Genomic DNA, 6,000 nt, shown 5'->3' with positions numbered 1-6,000 from the left:
CCTCCAGTTTTCAACACATAGGAGGAAATAATTTTACTGTAGGGTAACATTTTCCATGCTTGATTTCAATAGAAGTGTGCATATTTCTTCTTCTTCAAGATAAGCTGTAGCACATAAGTTTGTTTCCCACTACACAGGGTTTTTTAGCTTTTTCTCCCCCGCTTTCTTCAAATATATACATATAAAATCTCCAAAGTAACTGACAGTAGAACCAGAAGTAAAGGTGATGTATCTAATGTTTTGCAATGAAGTTGGTTGTCGTTAGGGTTTTGCCTGAAGATTTAACTATTTTAGAAAGCATGATGAAAACACACTTTGAGATCCACAGTGGCATTTTAAATAGTGTGGGCTTAATATGTTTGACATACTCAGGGCCAGCTCCAAGTCTGAGGTCCCCACTGCTAAACTGCTATGTGAGGGGAAGATGTTCTTAAATAATTGCTCCCCCAAAAGGGCTTACCAGCAATCCCAGGGAGCCATAGGCAGTAACAACATCACAATCTGCAGCAGATGGCTGTGAGCCACTTGCCATTCTAATAACCCATAATGTCTTGATCTCTCCAGAGCATTGTGGGGGATTTGAAATGGTGGCTGGATCCCAAGCCCCTGGTCCCTGTCACTGTGAGTAAGCCTTGGACTTGAGGAGGGCAGGCAAACTCATCTTTAGAGAAGGCACCAGTGTCATTGAGCTCTATCAGAACCCCATTTTTCATAAAGCTGGGTGGGGAAAATGGAAGAGGCCTTGTTAGGAAACAAATTATTTGCAGACTGGGACGGGCTATTTTGTAGGCATTGGAAATACCAACAGCTATGCTGGCCCTGCCTAGCAGGAATCATAAACTGTAGGGCTTGATCCAGCAGGCTTTTATTAGATTATTAGATTATTAGGTTTGGAGAATTCTGATCACTTCCTCCATGGCACAGCTTTGTGGCCAGGCGTCGCCTCTGCCTCCTCATCCTGAGGGAATTCTCCTTGCCTCTGCAATGGCTTGACACATGATTTGAGTAGTTTTTCAACACTATGCTGGTCAGAGTTTGCACGAGCATGGTTGAACCATTTAGGGAATTACTTCCAGTAAGCCAAGGAACCTATGCAGTTTCTGGTTTCAGCAACAGGTATTGTGTTGTGGTAACAGCTGTAGCAAACCTCACTACAATGAGTGGGGTGGTTATAGAACTAGAAGTAAGAACAAAAAGTTGTAGGGGAGGGAAAATAGATGCTTATTAGTTGTATGCATTTTAGACTCTGCTGATCCTTCTTCAGGGAGATTAAAATTAATTCTAAAAATAATAATTACGGAACTGAATAGTATGCAGTGGTGCCTTGATTTAAGAACAGCTTTGTTTATGAACAATTTGGATTAAGAACGCTGCAAACCCGGAAGTAGGTGTTTTGGTTTGTGAACTTTGCCTTGGAATAAGAAACATGTTTTGTTTCCTGTTGAGTGTGTTCCATTTGTAAATTGAGTTCCCCCGCTGCTATGGGAAAGCACACCTTGGTTTAAGAATGCTTTGGTTTAAGAACAGACTTCTGGAACGGATTAGGTTCGTAAACCAAGGTACTACTGCATTAAATTTTAAAAAACATAAACAATATGCATAAAAACCATAATAGATGTAAATAGGTGAGTAGTTAATAACCCACACTGAAAGACAAATTTTAGAAAGCACAATTCATATCTTTGAAGCAGAATTATAATAGAACAGCAAACGTTGTTAAATATTAACACCAGATTTTATGAGCAGTATACCATAAGTGCATGTAAAATAATTCAAACTTCATTTCCAGATGCTTTAGTCAAATTACGGAATACCTCTCAATATACAAATAGTATTATAATCTAGCATTGTTTTACAGTTTGTGAGAACAAGAATGCAGTTTTCAGTTTCAAAAAAAGCTCTCAGTAACACACACACACACACACACTCCCTTTTATCTGCATGAAAAATACTCCTTGTACTCTGCAGTAGGATTGAATGTTCTGTGGATTTTATCTGGAACAAACAACAATTGTAACCCACACACCGCCAAGACATATTCACTTCAACTTCATTAAAGTTTTCAATTCCTTCCTGAAGAAAAAACACACCAGACATGCCTTAAGTAAATTAACTCAATCAGTGATGCAGCATAATTTTAACATTTAACAATATCACAAACATCTTCGAAAAGGCGACTCATAGCCACATGCAAAAAGTTCCAGGATCAGGTCTCAGATTTATTAGTCATCCTTCAATACCTTGAGACCAATTCAATTTGTCAGAGATAGATATCATTGCATTTTGTACACAATCCTGGGTTTTAAATCAAGGCCAACGCAGCATCTAACCTTGGAGTGAGAAAGAATTTATAGTATTGCTGGAAGGGCCATGTCTCAAAGGGATTTAAATCTTTTGAATAATCCATTCTGATTTCTACCCTCCAGGGGTAGAAAGAGGACAGATGCTATTATGTTTAACAGAGTAAGGAGGAAAATCACAGTGAGCAAAGAGCCTCTCCGTGTATAGAGAAATGTTGTGTGGTTCTGTAGCTTATCTTGAATTTAGGATTACACTTGGAGAATCACCTGTTTGTTTTCTTAGATTTCTTAAGGGTTTGTTTTCTCTGTCAAAGGGAGATTTAGGAACAAACCTGTAATACACAAAACATATGCTAGGGCAATATGTTGTTTTGTTCCTATTTTCTGTATGTATATACAGTTATAGGGTATGGTGGGAGCTGAATCATTCATCATTTGTGATGAATAGGTAGCAACAATGTAAGGCCGCATTCTACAGAAGTACAAATCTCAGAGTGGTTTAGCGATTCATCCCACTTCACAGAGAACTCTGGGAATTGTATTTCTAGGAAGGGAAGGGGGGGGTCTCCTAAAAACTCTCAGTGCCCTTAACAAACTACAGTTCCCAGAATTCTTTTCGGTGGGATGCCATGACTGTTGAAAGTAGTAACATAGTGCTTTAAATGTACTGTGTTAATGTGGCATTGGTCATCATCTAGACCACAGGTAGGGAAGCTCAGGTACTGGGGCCATCTGTGGCTCTCCAGGCCATTGTATGTGGACCTTGGGATTTTCCCCAGACTTATGTACCCTCCTCAAACCATAACCCTTCTCCCCATGAGACATTCCTCAGTATCTTCACTGGCCTTGCTCTGTACCAACTTCTTTTGTTTGGCTGGAATGTAACTTTGAACTATAACAATGCCTTTTGGATGCCTGGATACACAGAGGTATATATGTGTGTGTGGAAACCTTTTGCACAGGTGGAATGTAGATTCCTGCACAAAGAGTTATATCTGTTGCTCCACCTACTTCTCCCTCTGGTCCCACTACTGGTGTGCAGGCCCTGGAGGACACACAGCTCTTGGTCTGAAAAAGGTTCCCCAACATCCCTAATCTAGGCAGTATATAAGCCGTATTGTTTCTTCACATGCAAGTAAAAGGTAAAGGTAAAGGGACCCCTGACCATTAGGTCCAGTCATGGCCGGCTCTGGGGTTGTGACACTCATCTCACTTTATTGGCCGAGGGAGCCGGCGTACAGCTTCCGGGTCATGTGGCCAGCATGACTAAGCTGCTTCTGGCAAACCAGAGCAGCACACGGAAACACTGTTTACCTTCCTGCCAGAAGGTATCTACTTGCACTTTGACGTGCTTTCGAGTTGCTAGGTTGACAGGAGCAGGAACCGAGCAACAGGAGCTCACCCCATCACGGGGATTCGAACCACTGACCTTCTGATCGGCAAGCCCTAGGCTCTGTGGTTTAACTCACAGCACCACCCATGTCTCATGCAAGTAGCATTGCACAAAGAGGAGAGAGGAGATGAAGCTGCTGGCCCCTTCCCCTCTCACACATCACTGTCGCCATTTCTGCAGTTTGGTTAAGAAAATTTCTAGAAGTAATTCTAGATGCATTGCTGCATATGAGGTCAGAGTAGAATGAGGCAGACTTCCCATGATGGTTCCTGTGATCATTAATTAATGCAGCCTAACATTGCATTCAATTTTATTTATTTTATTTTTTGCAGCTGCCTAACACTGCTAGCTATAATCCCGAGATCCTTTTCCCACCTGCTGCCGCCAAATAGGGACGGGGGAGGGGGGAATTGGCTCAGTTTGCATTTGAAGAGAAATCTACCTAATTCACATTTCCTGAAACAAGAGGCAAGTGGAAGCAGTCACCATTCAAAATTCACACTTCTCTGAATTTTGTAATGCCTCTCCAATGACTTGTGCGAAAATGCATATGCTAGGCAAAGGGTGCATAAAGATTTGTTTATTGGTGAATATAACATACAGAATTCATTATATTTGCAGGTATATGAATTTTTATGAGGACAAACTGCTGTGGAAACTGAACTTGAGATGGGTAAAATGAGAAACTGAGAAACCAGAAGTGGTGTATTTATCCATTTGAACTGCTAGGGTAGGTCTCCACCATCCAATACCTGTATATCATGAAACAAGCTTGATTCAGACAATGTTTGTGGGAACCATAATCAACAACATTCAATTCAAAAGTGTTTGTGTGTTTGTTATACCACCCTATACCTGGAGGTCTCAGGGCGGTTCACAGAATAAAATAAAAATAAAAAACCACAAAATACATAATAAAAAAACAAGCAAAACAACCTAATAGCCCCCCCCCAAAACCACATTTAAAAGTGGAATTTTAAAAGAGTATGCTCAAAAATTGCTTCCAAAATGAGCAATAAGCCTTTGGGCATGCCATGTTTTAGATAATCTTTTTAAACTGCTGCAATGCCATTTGTGTGTTTTGTGTGTCCCATCCAACTATTTGTCTGCTTTTCATCAAACACAGAACTCTCCCTGTTTCAGCATATTTAAGAACCCTGGAGATCATGTCTAAAATATAATCACCATAAACAGAATGTGTAAGACAATTTCCACAGTAACTTCCAATCTATTTGGCAGCAACGCACACACGAGAATGATATGTCATCTTCAGCTCTATGTAGAAAGCTGCATCCTGAAACCCATAATTTTAGTAATGCTATAATGCTTAAAGGATCCTTGGAGTAATTTTACTCCAGGGGGTGGGGCCGGACCTATTAGAAGCGTACATGCTGCTTATTAAAAATGTACATGTTGTAGCATCCCATGAAAATTAAATGCTTATATTTCTGTGTTGTGCAGCATATTTGTATTGATTTTTCACCACTAAATTATTCACATTAACGCGCCAAAGATTGAATTATAGGGTCCCAGTGCAGAGGGAATAAATGTGCAGCTTTAACAGAAAAGTGCCAGTTGCAGAAAGTTCAGTTCTTAGGGAAGCAGTAATATTTTCAGCTTATGGAACAAAATGAGGGGGATGGGTCTTGTGGCAGATGAGAAGTAACATGTTATTGAAAAGTGATAGAGCTAAGTTGATGCAGATAATAAAACTTGTAGCTAATCAACCTTAACCACCTATGTATGTATATCTATATAGATATATATCTCCATGGTTTTATAAAGCCAGAGTAGATTATATCAGGAGTGGGTAACCTCAGGCTTAGGGCCCAAATACCTCCATGCCTCTCCATCTGACCTTGAGACAGGGGTGCCAACTTAAATAGAATACTACATAAAATATGTAAGCCCCACCCCACATAATCCATCACAAGACCCGGCACACACATACCATTTGAATGTCAATGCCTATCAACTTGGGGGGGGGGGCTGGCCCCCTCAAATATTTCATTGTGAGGGGGCTGAGGTCCCCTCTAGAAGTTTGCTCCTATGCCCACAAAGCTCTCCCCAAATCACATTCTTTGCTGGCTCTGTCTCACATATTACCTTTTCCTTCCGCCTGGAATGTGCCCTTAAATTATTATGCCTTCTGCTTATCTGAATGGAGACAAGAGAAAGTGTTTTGAATATGTGTGTAAACTAGCCTACTTAGTGGCGGAGAGTCATGCTCCGGCACCGGGTTGGACAGCAGCAGGTTGGGGATGGCACGCGTCCCGGGGGCATGGTGTACATCCTAGGGGCGTGGCG

The sequence above is a fragment of the Podarcis gaigeae genome (genome assembly GCF_964106915.1).
Source record: "Podarcis gaigeae genome assembly, chromosome: 12".
Classification (NCBI taxonomy): domain Eukaryota; kingdom Metazoa; phylum Chordata; class Lepidosauria; order Squamata; family Lacertidae; genus Podarcis; species Podarcis gaigeae.
This window is presented reverse-complemented; position numbering follows the sequence as displayed.